Genomic DNA, 15,170 nt, shown 5'->3' on the forward strand with positions numbered 1-15,170 from the left:
CCCCACCCCTGAAATATGAAAATCCAAAGACTAAAAAATCTAATAACATGTGCTGAGCTCTGCCAGAAAGTCAGAGTGGAATCCCCTTTAGTTCTAGAGGAATTAGATTTTACACAGCTGCTGGGCTATGTCATATGCCCTGCTGAGGAGAGAGCCTGGCTCTGTCATTTGAGCCAGTGAGATCACTCGTGTCCTTCATGGTTGTTAAAGACAATAACTGATAGCAGTTAAAACTATGGGTGGCCTAACTTTGCCAAACCTCAGTCTCTGCCTCAATAAAATGGAAGATGATAATAGGTTTTTGGTCTCTTGGGCTTATTATGAACAGCAGTGAGATACTAGCTATGAAATGTATGGATCTGAGTCTGGCTCTCAGCAGCAAGAGAGAAAGATAGAGACAGAGACAAATATTAAAGGGGTGATGTTTCTATCCAGTGGGCTCACTTTCCAAATGCTTGCATCAGCCAGGACTGGGTCAGGCTAGGAACTCAATCTAGGTCTCTCACATGGGTGGCAGGAACCCTATTACTTGATCCATCACCACTGCCTCCCAGATTGCACATTAGCAGGAAACTGGAGTTGGGAGGTGAGGCCAGGACTCAAACTCAGGCACTCCAATGTGGGATGCAGGCATCCCAAGCAGCATCTTAATTACTGGCCCAAATACCTGTTTTAAGATTGGAAAATTCTAGGCCGGTGCCGCGGCTCACTAGGTTAATCCTCCGCCTGCGGTGCCGGCACACCGGGTTCTAGTCCCGATTGGGGCGCTGGATTCTGTCCTGGTTGCTCCTCTTCCAGTCCAGCTCTTTGCTGTGACCTGGGAGGGCAGTGGAGGATGGCCCAAGTGTTTGGGCCCTGCACCCACGTGGGAGAACAGGAGGAAGCACCTGGCTCCTGGCTTCGGATTGGTGCAGCGTGCCAGCCGTAGCGGCCATTTGAGGGGTGAACCAACGGAAGGAAGATCTTTCTCTCTGTCTCTCTCTCTCACTGTCTAACTCTGCCTGACAAAAAAATAAAAAATAAAATAAAAATAAAAAAGATTGGAAAATTCTAATGGAAGTAACAGATAAATGCAGAGCTAATTTGCTATGTCTTGGCTTGAAAGATCAATAGAACATCCAAAGTCATCTTGGAACATAAAGATAGAGGGGAGCATAATCAGCAAAAATTTCCTGCTGATTTCAATGGCCAGGACTCAAAATGCCTTAACAAACAGGCTGACCACTGCCATGTCCCCCTGGCAGTGGGCAGAATGTGGAAGACTCTGTACTGATTATCATAGCTCCATTACTGAGTGGCCAACATCCACTGTTGCTCTGATTACCACTTGCCAAAGCCACCTTCCAAGAAGTATCTGACTTCCCATATAGGGGAATATGCAGTGGCCTGGCCAATGTCAATATGGTGGTCCACCTGGAAGTTCCAGGGTTCCCTGGAAGTTATAAGGCTCATCATTACATGCTTTGAGGATTTGGTTGTGTGGGGGCACTCTAAAAATTTCATGGAAAAATGTAATTAAAAGATAAGCTGGTTTTGGTGGAAAATATCTTGAAATCCATGCATAGTTTTTCCATAATGTGTATTTTATTTGGACTTTTGAAAGACCCTTTATATGTGACAGTTCCAGAATGCCTCAAGAATGATAAGACAGGACATGCAAAACTAAGGACTAGGCCTTTGACGATTCTGTCTCAATGGTTTCTGTGCAAGACATCTGGACTTACACAATCTCTGTATCAGTGTCATCGGTATCGCTTCACTACCTAAATACTTTATTCCTTGCCATTCAGTTTGGAAACCACCTGTATTACTTTAACATATCAATAATGGCCATCACTCATTAGTTGAGTGAGGATTTTATGCTCCTTATCAAGGTCTTCCCCTTCTCCTAAAGAATGAGACACTCAGTGACAATTATTAAAAATGAAAACATATGCATATAAATCCATTGCACTCCAAAAGAATTCTCTCCCATCTTTAGAGAGTGAAAGGCCCTTGGAAGAACATCTAAAGGATGTCTTTAAGGCAAAATTTTAAGAGTTTTGCAGTGGTTGCCTATAAAATGAAATTCAACATTAAACTTTTGAAACTTTTTAAAAAAAACTTACCACAAATAAAAGGCAGCAAAAGTCGTCAGAGATATTTCAAAAGACAGGAGTTTGGCCTAACAGTTGAGACCCTACATCCTATATCAGAATACCTAGATTTGAGTCCCAATTCCTATTCCTGATTCCAGCTTCCTGCAATGCAAGCTCTGGGAGGCAGCAGGTTGAAGGCTGAATTAATTGAGTTCCTTCCACCTACACTGGAGAGCTGAGTGGCTCCTGGGTGTGGCTTGACCCTGTTGCAGACATTTGGGAAGCAAACCAGTGGATAGGAGTTTTGTCTGTCTCTGTGTCTGTCTCATTGCCTCTTAAATTAAAATAATAATGATACTAATAATAATACAGACATCTGGATAATTAGGAGGATAATACAAAATAGTCATGAGAGAATTACTAGCTGTTGATCCAGAAGAATGATTCAAATACCACTGCAGAGTGTGTCATTAGATACTTCCATAGGGATTTGAGAGTTGGGTTAATATCCTTTTTGACATACAACTGCAGTTTCTTTCCAAAAACTTGTGCCCGAAGTGTAGTCTGGCAATCTACTAGAATTTTGTTGGGCCTTAGTAGTAAACTAGGGAAGGAAGGAAGGAAATCACACAGGCAGGCTGGCCATTATTCAAATATACGATGTGTGCATTCATTGCTGGCCTAAACAGGGTCAAAATTACCTACCTCATAGGCCAGAGAGCATTTGTCTCAAGTCTGGTAAGGTGAAAGGAATAGAGGGGAGGGATTGTGACTTGATGTTTTCCAAAGGTTACTTGATGCCTTAATTGTTAGAAAAATGCCAAGCCTATAGACTAGAGGAGGTATTAGCCAAGGAGCTTTCCATCCTGGCTACACGTTAGCCATTGCAAAAATGCCCGTGCTTACAGACTGCCACATTCAATGCAGAAAGTCATTCTAACAATAAAATAAGCTGGGTGAATTGCAAAATTAGAGTTTTTTTTTTTTAAACCAAGAGAGAGCTGAAGATATGAAAAAACTTGAATTTCAAAAACTGATGAGCCCCAAATGGAGTATGAAAGAACCCTAATTGCTTTTCTCCCTGTGGAATGATGGAAGGGAGAAGTTCCCTGAGTCTCTAGGAGCTTCAGAAACCGCTGTTCTAGCTGGCTGGGTTTGCCCCAAGTACCCCCAACTAGAGGGATTCAAAGACAGAAATTTGTGTCTACCTAGTTCTTCAGGCTGGAGGTCCAGGATCAAGGTGTTGGCAGGGTTGGTTTCTCGTGAGGCCTCTCTCCTTGGCTTGCAAATGCCACCTTCTCCCTCTCCCTTGATACAGTCTTCCTGTTGTGTGTGTCTGTCTCCTAATTTTCCCTTACCATGAGGATGCAGTTTTATCAGATTAAGGCCTATCTCAAAGACTCCCATTCACTTTAATTACCTGTTTAGAAACCTATCTCCAGTACAACTGGCTGGGGCTTAGGGCTTCAACATATGATTTTATAGGGACACAATTCATCCCCTTAACACTTGTCCAACTCTTATGAACTTCTGTTATTTAAAAAAATATTTATTTGAGAGGCACAGACACACGTACACACACATATATACACACACACAGAGGGAGAGAGATTGTGTGCTCCTACTCACTAGTTCACTTCCCAAATGCCTACAATGGCCACAGATGCTCAGCAATCTCAATCCAGGTCTCCCACTTGAGTTGCAGCAACCAACAGCCTAAGCCATAACTGCTGCCTCCTAGTGCCTGCTTTAGCAGGAAAGCGAAATCAGGAACCAGAGCCAGAGCCAGATATCAAACCAGGGTTTCCCGATGTAGAATACAGATACCCTGAGGAGTAGGCCAAATGCCTACCCCTTAATGAAATTTCCTTGGTCATGAGTGGGCTGGTTCATGCAGTCAGAATTCCAAGGGCCCGGCACAGAGAAGTTTTTCCTGCCTTCTCGCAAATCTTTCCCAGAGGTCTGGCAGGTATGTGTTTGAGAGGATGTATCCATTTCCTGTGGTTGTAGTGACAAATCACCACAATCCTATTGGCTTAGAACAACACAAATTGATTAGCATATGGTATGGGGGTCAGAAGTCTGACACTGTCCACCTCTCTGGGCTAAAGTCAAGGGGTCTAAAGGACTGCCTTTCTTTCTAAAGGTTCTAGTGGAGAACCCAGGTTCTTGCCTTTTCCAGTTTTGAGTGACACCAGCACTCCTAGGCAAATGGCCCTTCTTCCATCTGCAAAGCCACCGAATCACATCTCTCTGGTCTGCTTCCATCCCACATCTAAGTTCTACCTTCCTTTTCCATGTTTGAGGACCCATGTGATTACATTGTCATTATCCAACAGATAGTCCCCAAAAATCTACCTTTCTTAAAGGCTGCAGTAGTTAATGACAGTTAATTTTAGGTGTCAACATGACTGGATTGAGAAATACCTACAGGACTGGTAAAGCATCATTTGGGGTGTGTCTTTGAGGGTGTTTCCAATGTGACTGGTATGCGAGTCCATGGCTCATGTTGGGGAAGATCATCTTCAGTGTGGGTGGGCACCATCCAAATAGCTAGGGGCATAGATAGAACCAAAAAGTATGATTTTTTTTCTCTCTCTCTGGAAACACTCTTCTTATCCTCCCCAGAACAGCAGAATTCCACATTCTCCAGCTTTGGAACTCCACATTTACACTGGAGTCCTCCCTGAGAATCATTCCATGGGCTTCCATGATTCTGAGGACTTCAGATTTACACTAAGAGCTATGTTACAAGCACCCCAGGGACTCCAATTTGCAGACAACCTGTCTTGAGATTCCTCTGCAATTGTGTCAGCCAATGCCCTTAACAGCACCCCCATCTGTCTATCCCATTGCTTTGTTTCTTTTTTTTTTTTTGACAGGCAGAGTGGATAGTGAGAGAGAGAGAAACAGAGAGAAAGGTCTTCCTTTTTTGCCATTGGTTCACCCTCCAATGGCCGCTGTAGCCGGCGCATTGCGCTGATCCGAAGCCAGGAGCCAGGTGCTTCTCCTGGTCTCCCATGTGGGTGCAGGGCCCAAGCACTTGGGCCATCCTCCACTGCCTTCCCAGGCCATAGCAGAGAGCTGGCCTGGAAGAGGGGCAACCGGGATAGAATCCGGTGCCCCAACCGGGACTAGAACCCGGTGTGCCTGCGCCACAAGGCGGAGGATTAGCCTGTTGAGCCACGGCGCCGGCTGCTTTGTTTCTCTAGAGATCTCTAAGACAGGAAACTTAATTCTCCCTTTTTAGGTAACCTAACATATTTATAGCTCCTGAGGACCAGAGTGGGATTATCGTTGGAGAGGGGGCTATAGTTTGCCTACTATATTGTCATTGCAAAGGCTGGGACAGGATTGGAGAGTTGAGGTTTCCCCCTGAAAGCATGAACTGCTTCCCCCTCTAGCACAGGGTATTTGGATTCCAAAAGAAATGATGCAAAGGCAGGAAAATCAAGAGAAGCTCTTGTGAAGCACTGGAGGCCTCCACAGATTGTATGGCAGGGCTGGGCATGACTGGAGAGCAAAACCTCCTCAACGACCCAGGGCAGCTGACAGCTGGCATGGAAAGTGGAAAACAGTCTCCTGACAGCCCAGGAAGCTGGTACTGGTGGTTCAACTGTCAAACAAAAGAGCTCTCCAGGATCTCCCAGGTGCTCATAAGTCAGTTCTGCGAAACAGCTCTGATCCTGACTTAGAGGCATAAGAAATAGGTGGCAAACTGAGTCAAACTAACTATCCCACAAAGGTTATTCCCAGCACAGTTATAGATCAGCCTGGAGCACCTTCTCCTATCTCTGGCACCTGGATACAAATAAGGCATAGTTTTATATTGAGTAAATATAACTGACTTTCATCTATACCATTCTTTTATACAAACCATTCAAATAAAAGTCAATATTTGAAGATACACAAAGAGGCATGGGTATGTGACCTAGAATTAAAATAGGAAAAAGCCAATAGCAGCAGATCCATGTGACCCAGCCATGGGCATTACCAGCTATGGATGTTGATGTCACTTGCTGAAGAAGCTAAGGGATAAAGACTCAAACAGCTAGAACTAATACAGAATTCTGGTTAGGGACTATATTTCTCATGGGGGTTTGGGCCAGCAATCTGGAAACTATATGTTTACCAGAGTTGAATAACTAAGAAAATACAGATAATGAGAGTCAAGTTTCAAACTGTCAGAGAAGAAAGTTACAAATTAGGGAAACAGAAAGGTCTGAGCCCTGTGGTGTTGGAATGGAAGTGGAGATATTTAAAAATACACGTTTTAAAAAAATGTGTATTCAGGGTTGGATGCATGGCACAGCAGGTGGGTGCTGGTTCTAGTCCTAGCTGCTCCTCTTCTGATCCAGCTCTCTGAAAGAATGACAATCACCTTAAATAGCACTCTGACCTCATAATCAGTCCCTTAGGCAGTCTGGTCTGGCTGAAAAGCCCAGGTGAGTATTTCAGCCAGAACACTGTGGCAAAGGATGTTCTATATGAAGGATCTCTGTGGGTGAGACCCTAGTGGAAAGAAGTGGCCACCAAAGAATGATGTACTTTTCTCTGAAGGGAGAAGAGAACTTCCACTTTGCTTATGGCCTTGCTGAGTTGTGATCCAAAAGGCTTCCACAGCCTAGGCAGCTCATGTCATGAACCTTGGATGATCACTGATGTCATGCATAGAGTGTTAATTATTAAATAAACAACAAGAATCACTGTGCACTAACTTCCCATGCAGGACCTCTGCCTCAGAGAGTTGTATTATGAGGCTTAATAGTAAAACTTGTTCTCAAAGAATCATTTCCTTTTAGTGTATTAAGCAGAGGATATTCTTATGTCTCATAAGTTATAGTTATGTCTAAAAGCTTGCAAAGATGTATCATTCTTTGGTTCTTCTTTAAAGACAATTAAGTTTCTAAAAGGAAAGGGGGCAGAAGGCAGGACAAAGAAAGAGAAAGAAAAGGGAGAAAAAGCTCAACAGGCTAATCCTCCGCCTTGCGGCGCCGGCACACCGGGTTCTAGTCCCGGTCGGGGCACCGATCCTGTCCCGGCTGCCCCTCTTCCAGGCCAGCTCTCTGCTGTGGCCAGGGAGTGCAGTGGAGGATGGCCCAAGTGTCTGGGCTCTGCACCCCATGGGAGACCAGGATAAGCACCTGGCTCCTGCCATCGGAACAGCGCGGTGCGGCGGCCATTAGAGGGTGAACCAACGGCAAAGGAAGACCTTTCTCTCTGTCTCTCTCTCTCACTGTCCACTCTGCCTGTCAAAAATAATAAAAAAAAAGGGAGAAAAAGAGGAAAAGAAAGCAAAAAGCAAAGAAAGGAGATAAAAGTGAAAATAAATTTAAGTGAAAATAAATTTGAACAGCCCTGTCTGGAATGTTGAGGACAGTTTTTGTTTTGTGGTTTTTTTTTTCCTCTTTTTTCTTCTTTTTCTTTTTCTCCCTCATAGAAAGTGCTAAACTACCTAGAATAGAGTTAATCCTCTGCATATAAAGTTAAATGAAAATGGATCTTGGTATAAAAAATAGGATGGGGAATGGGAGAAGGAGGAGGAGGGGTGGGAAAGCAGGTGGGAGGACAAGTGTGGTGGGAAAAATTACTATGTTCCTAATGTTGTATTTATGAAATGTATGCAGACAAAAGAAAAGGAGAAGTGATTACTAAATTTCCGGTGCCAGGTGAGTTCTAGGACCAGCTTTGCAAGTAGGACTAAGGATGGCATCTTGGGTCTCTGGTACTTCCCTCCTTCATATCCAAGTCTGGTACCTCATCACAGGCCCTAGCATATCATTGCACACTCACACAAGGACAGTCACTGCAGTAATCACATCCATCACCTCACACATAATTGCTACGACAACCCCGCAAGGTGGGCATCTTCATTTGACAGCTGATAGAATTTGAGGTTTGGCCATTTCTTCAACCCAGAGAGATAATGTACCCCAACATCAAACAGCGGGTAAGCAGTTGGCTCTCATCTGCACTCACAGTGAGTGCAGTTCTTCCTCATCCTATTCTGAATCTTTTGCATTTCATTGAAATTAGACATAAATAATAACTTTCCCTCTCCTTATCACAGAACATTTTGGAAGATAAAGGATGATACCTTGAAAAATACCTAGCAAGAAATGCTATAAATCCTATTTTTTCATTGTTGCCACAAGCGTAGGTAGTTTTAACAAAAAGAAAGGTCTCAAGTACATCAATCAACGTGACAGTTGAAAAACCAAATTCAGGGTCTCCTGCATTTCTTTTCCATATTACAATAGTATCCAAAAATGTGAGTTTCCAAAATTGTTAGTTTGCTCTCCCTCTCTTTTTTCTTAATGTGTCTGAGCTTTTATGTTTTGTATATTTGATTCCTATCCTTGGATAATGGGAAGGTTTTTGTAAGTGGTTACAACTCAAAGCAACTGACAGTTCACAACCTGTTACAAAACATGTGCTTCCAAAGCGACTCTAGTAGTTCTGTTTCAGCAAGCATTGGCCCCAATATTACCAGCAACACTACTACACGCATTGCAGCTACTGGACACTGGCAGGTGAAAATAGAGACCCCTGTGCTCTGTGCAGACACAAACCCTTGCTTTGCCCTGTGTCCTGGTGGTGTTGTTGTCTTTCACTGCAAACAGGACATGGTGGGTTGCTCCAGTGAGCAGGGTGCTTGTGATAACTTCAAAGAGGAGATGTCTTAGTTTCTTGATCCCAGGAATTGATAAAGGATAGAGGTTTATTTAGCCTGAAGTTCTGGAAGCTGGGAAGTCCAAGAGCTTGGCTCTGGCACCCGGTGTGAGGCGTTCTACTGCGGCCTGTTGAGGCAGAGCACATCACATGGTGAGACAGAACGGCATGTCAGCTTGGTTATGTTAGTGATGCTAGCTTGGTTCTCTCTTCCTTTTCTTATAGAAGAGGCCACCCTGGGAACCCCACCATTGAAACCTCCTTGCATCCTAATTACCTTTCATAGGCCCCACCTCCAAACCCCATCACCATATGACTTTGGGGATTAGATCTCCCACACATGAGCTTTTGGGGGACACATGCAGATCATGGCAGGAGTTGTCTTTGTCCTGCCCTTGTTGTGGAATCATCTCTCAGAGGGTGAGACATGGCTATTGCAAATTTTTGCTGATTAAAGCAGTCATGTTGAACTTCAAATAAAAAATAGCCTTAATGAAATAAAGAGTCTAAGTTTCTAGAACAGAAGTAGACAGTTTTTCTCCAAAGGGCCAGTTAGCAAATATTTTTGGCTTTGAAAGCCACGTGGTGTCTGTCTCAATGACTCAGCTCTGCTGTAGTGGCAAGCAAGCAGATTTAGTATGCAAACAAATGGGCTCATGTCTGTTCCAATAAAGCTTTATTCATAAAAACAGACAGCAAGTTGGATTTGGTATATAGACTGCAGCTTGCCAACTGTTCTATTCTAGAACATCAGCAGACTTTGCTCTACACATTTTCTTCTCAGGATACCCAGGTGTCTTAGTCCATTTTGTGCTACTATAACAGAACACTGCACATGGGGCAATCTATAACAAACAGAAATTTATTGGCTCACAGTTCTGGAGGCTGAAAATTCCAAGACTGAGGGGCTGGCATCTGGCAAGGGCCTCCTTGTGGGACCTCCCATGGTGGAAAGACAAAGAGGGGGCAAGAGATTGAACTTCCAGCCTCCTGCTCTATTTTGTAATTGGCATTAATCCATTCATGAGGACAGGCCTTTACAAATTCAACCCTTCCTATTAGATTCCACCTCTCAGCATGCTTGCATTGGGTTTTAAGTTACTTTTTGGGGGTTGCATTCAAACCATAGCAACAGAGACTCATTAAGTCTCCTATTCATAATGCATCACTCTTTTGAGGGCGTAAGCAGTTTCCATACTCAAGTGCAGGAATTTATAGATGTGAAGTGCATGAGATTGGTTTATATATGAGGGGTAATTCATGGAAAATGGAATTAAAAGAGTTTATTTTTGTCTGAAAGCTGCTGAAATTCATGAAGGGTCTTCCAAACTTTTATGCAAAATATGTATAATAAAAATTAGTCATGGATTTTAAATCTTTTTTCTACCCAAAGAAATTTATATTTTAATTCTATTTTCCATGAACTTTTTGAAGTACCCTCATATTTAGCCTTTTAAAATGATGAATACCCGTACTAATCTTTTTCTTTTTTAAAGGCTTAATTCACTTTACTTTTCTCGTGTAAAATCCCATGTTGTAGCCACAGCTGGAACATGGGTCCTCTGCACAGACGCTCTGGGTGAGTCTTCACAAGATGATCCATGAACTCCTGATAGGGAGACTTGGTGAACACAATCTGTTTCCAGAGGTCAGGGGTCAGATAGCTGTAGGTCTTAGAGATAGCACGGAAGGTGGCCTTGGCGAAGTTGCCCAGGGTGGCAGTGCACCCCCTGGCTGAGGTGCAGCAGTCGTCAGTACCAGCGATCAGTGGCAGCTTCTTGGGGACAGGGGCAGGGACGATGCCAGTGCCCCTGGGAGCAGGAATGAGATGCACCAGCATAGAGCCACAGCTCAGGTCACCCGGCAAGGCATGGTGTGGGGTTTGCTGATCTGTTCCCCTAGTAGCCTCTCCACATGGGCACAATGGACAGCTTGGCCAGGATAATGACCCTTCAGATGGCAATGGCCACCTTCATGGAACACTTCATGCCCAGGCCAATGTGGCCATTGTAGTCCCCAATGGCAACAAATGCCCTGAACCTGGCCACTGGCCAACCCGTGTCTGCTTCTGCACCCGCTCCATCTTCATCACCTCAGGCTTGAGAGCTGCCACCAGGAAGAAGTCAACGATCTCAGACTCCCTGATGGGCAGGGAGAGGAGGTGGATCACCAGGAATTGAGCTTTGTGTCCTTGACCAGGTAGCCCCGCTTGGTGGCAGGGAGCCACTCCTTGTCCTTGGCCTTGCCTCAGCCAGCTCTGCGGCCTGCGCTGCAGTCCTGAGTGCAGCCGCCAGAGCCTCCACAGAAGCCGCCACGACCTCCTATTCCAGGAACCCTAGGGCCTCTGGGCCCTCCTGCTGCACCGGCACACCGGCATCATCCACCATTTGGTGTCCTCTCAATAAAGAAGCTACCAATCATTTTTAAATATCAAAGTGAAAATAGACTGTGAGTGTTAAGAACACACAAGCCAGCATACTTGGCGCAGTGTCACATCCTACAGCTGGGAGTGGACTGCTTTTGCAAAAATGGATTCAGTATGATGACAAAAGAACTCTACCAGAAGCCTGTGTACTGAACCACATCTGGAAGGAAGCTAGGTCATAGGATAGACAGCAGTCATACTGGGCTACCACACAGATGATCTTGAGAGATCATAAATTACCTTTACAGGTTCATAGTAGCTTTTTTCCCAACGTAGTATGAATTTCAAAGTAGGTATGCTTTAACGGGTTAAGCCGGTGTCTGGGATGCCAGCATCTCATCTGGGTGCCGGTTCAAGTCCCAGCTGTTCCACTTCAATTCAATCCCTGTTAATGGCCTGGGAGATGCAGCGGAAAATCACCCAGGTGTCTGGGCCCCTGCCACCCATGTGGGAGACCTTATAAAGCCCCTGGCTTCTGGCTTTGGCCTGGCTCAGCACTGACTGTTGCGGCCATCTGGAGAGTGAACCAGTGGATGGAAGATATCTCTCTCTCATTCTCTGTCTCTCACAATCTCTCTCTGAGATTCTGATTTTCAAAATAAATAAATAAATCTTTCAAAAAAGAAGAAAAAAGTAGTTTTGCTTATTCAGTGAAATTTGGAATAAATCAGCAATTGAATTTTTTAAAAATATTTATTTATTTGAAAGGCAAAGTTACAGAGGAAGAGACAGAGGCAGAGAGAGAGAGAGAAATCTTCCATCTGCGAGTTCACTCCCCAAATGGCCACCATGGCCAGGGCTGAGCCAGACCGAAGCCAGGATCCAGGAGCTTCTTCTAGGTCTCTTATGTGGGTGCAGGGGCCCAAGCACTTGGGTCGTCTTTCCCAGACGCATTGGCAGGGAGCTGGATCGGAAGTGGATCACCCAGGACTCAAACCAGGGCCCATAAGGGATGCCCACACTGTAGGTGACTGCTTAACCTGCTAAGCCACAATGCTGACCCCCCACCAATTGAATTTTAATGATAGTTGTCTTCAGTATTCTGCCTTTGCATTAAAACCATAGCCTGTTGTATCAAACGTAATTACAGCCAGTAGATGGCATCTAATAGCTAGAATAATATTTTGAACCTACTACTAACATCTGACTTGCTGATTCACGAGGGCTGAGAGCTCACCCTCTGATGTTTATATATATATATATATATATATATATATATATATATATATTTGGAATAGTTTAAGTTTCAGTCCTGCTTGTCACAGTGGAATTTAGAATTTTCATTCAATAAATCCATATAAACAATTTAAAGGGAAAATAAAGCTTTCAATCTGCAATTCTACACAATAAGCAGACTAATGTTCTGAATTTTAAAAATGGTTATAATTTAAAGACATTAAGCATTTCAAATGCAGTTAGTTCTCTTTGACTGAATAAAGCCAAGTTGTTAATTGTTGGACTAACACCAAAAGTTATAATGAGTGTAACACCAAACACCTTCCAATTTGGATATATTCCATGAGAGTCAATTGAGTTCAAAAGTTTCACAAATAATTAAATTACTGAATAGGATAGAACAGAAGCAGAAACCCAACAGATTGAATTCTGTTCCTTAGAGCTCAGTTTGCTTTGCAGCAGACTGCATTTAGCTGCTTGCAATTACATCAAACTGAAATCATTAAAAACCGATCCATTTTCTTATGCAACCTCAGGAACGCCAATGGGATTCACCACATACAGATAAGATGCTTCCTAAAAGGAGGTGGAATCTGCCAGTCTCAACTCTTTCTTATCTCTGCAATGCTTATCATAGTCAGTTATCTTAGATTATAAATAATTTGAGGTCAAGAATAAAAAAATGCTCCTTATGATACACATATTGTGGCATTTGAGTTCCAGTTTGATTGTGTAAGTAAAATAACATTCTTGGAAATGCAAAAGACAGTTTTGTGGTGGGTAAAAGAATCATCTAATCAGAAATGTGTTTCTTATTTTAATCATGAGCCATAAAGACAGCAAACCCCATGTCATGCTGCAGTAAAGGTTGCATCAGCGTTTCATCCAATATTTATAGTGTAAAAGGAGCTCTGCGGTCTGAGTCCACTGTAACATTAATCTTCCTGCTTTCTTTATCCTTCATTCTGTTCAGTTGGCTTGCTACCCCTCCCCCAGCCAAGTGGGCTCCCCAGTGCCCTTCTAAGAATGGTGATAATTGAGTGTGGAGTGCGTCTGTAAGAAGAAATCCAGATTACACACCAATATGTGTTTGGCAAAACGTTCTGGGAGAGGCAGGCAGTTCAGCCTGGCAGTTAAAACACCTGCATCCCATATCAGAATGTCTAGGTTCAATTCCTGGCTCTGGCTCCTGACTCCAGTTTCCTGCAAATGCGGACCCACATATCTGCAACCCACATGGGAGACCTGGATTGAATTCCCAGCTCCCAGCTTGGGTCCTGGCTTAGCCTTGGCCGCTGGGAGGAAGGAGCTTGCTCTCTCAAATAAGGAAACAGAACACGTTTATGGAAAATTGAATTAGGAGATAAGTTTATTTCATTGCAAAAATTTTGGAAATGCATGCATATGAGAGGTCATCAGTCAACAGAAAATACATGTTATGAAAAACTATGTATGGATTTCAAAATTTTTTTGCACCAAAATTAATTTCTACTTTTCCATGAGCTTTCTGCAGTACTACTGTAGAATCACATCGCGTCCTAGGGGAGCTGCATTGTTTAAGGAGGGAGTCGGGGATGACCATCCCAGGTTGTTCCAGTCTGAGGGCTTCTAGGATGGGTTGGTGACCCCATTTTCAAGAGGCTTCAGAGCAAGAAGGCTTCTTCCAAAAATATTGGTTACACCCTGGTCAAATAAGAAATGACCCAGGGCAAAATACGATCTTAGGCTTGACTACGGAAAGTCTGCTCTTCCTGAGATAAAGGTCAGAGTTTAATTTCTACAAGTTCTGGACAGCGTTTCTAAGATCCCAGACATCTTCCTTAATCCCAACCATCTAGGCTTCTAGAGGGGAGGTGGGACAGAGATTTAGAGAGCTAATAATTCAGGGAACTAAATAGCGACATTTGGAACAGCATCTAAAATCATGGATCTTCCTGGAACACCTTTCTGGTAGCACAGCCCATTCTGTAACACTCATTGAAAACTCATTTATACTCAAAAGAATACATCAGAGCAGCCGAAACAGAGTTCAGGCACAAGGTTTCAATCAACGTAATTACTGTTCTTCTCCACGAAGCTGCTCTGGATAGCTTGAGGACCGTCAGGTGGGATTTTCAGGCTTTCTGCCTGAGAACTCTGTGCTCATTTCATGAAAAGCTCTCTCAGGACTTCTGATAAACAAGTGATTTACAAACAGTTACTGCAATGGGGTGCAGGCGGTATCATCAGCTTTCTCGTAACAATGAAGGCAATAGCAACCTAGGATGGAGCAACTGAATAGCTGAAGTTATTAAATGGTCCCTTTGGTGACTCGACCTGGAAAATTCAAAGCTGGCATTGTTCTATTTAGTATAAACGGTATATCAGAACATGACTCCATTATAACAAAATCCTTCCCCTCCGATTGAAGTCTCCTTACCTTAGGTCATACTCTGAAAGCCAAGGACCTTACCCATGAGCCTGTGTTAGGAGCAGCAATCCCATTTCCACATTCTTGCCTTATAAACTCTCTCACCTTTCGCCCACCATTGAGACCAGCATCAAAGTAGGGATTTTCACTCTCCATCATCTTGCTGCTTCTTAGCCACCCTTCTTCTATTGTGATCTTTGGGTAGCATCTTGGTATTTTTCTTGGGAGACTGGGTTTGTGGGGAAGTGTGAACAGCCCTGCTCTGGATGCAGCATGCAAGCTTGCACACAGAGGTCCTGCCGGGAGAAGCTGCAGATTGGCTGTGTAGGCTGCAGGGTCACAACATCCAGAAATAGGCTCTGCAGTACATGCAAATACAAGCAAGGAGGTAGCAGCATTCACCTCTAGG

General features: G+C 43.8%; 1 pseudogene; it reads right to left on the reverse strand.

The window, feature by feature from the left end:
* Positions 1–10,258: 10,258 nt before the first annotated feature.
* On the reverse strand, positions 10,259–14,920 carry LOC133766280 (small ribosomal subunit protein uS5-like; annotated as a pseudogene).
* Between the last annotated feature and the right edge of the window lie 250 nt (positions 14,921–15,170).

The sequence above is a fragment of the Lepus europaeus genome, chromosome 9 (genome assembly GCF_033115175.1).
Source record: "Lepus europaeus isolate LE1 chromosome 9, mLepTim1.pri, whole genome shotgun sequence".
Classification (NCBI taxonomy): Eukaryota; Metazoa; Chordata; class Mammalia; order Lagomorpha; family Leporidae; genus Lepus; species Lepus europaeus.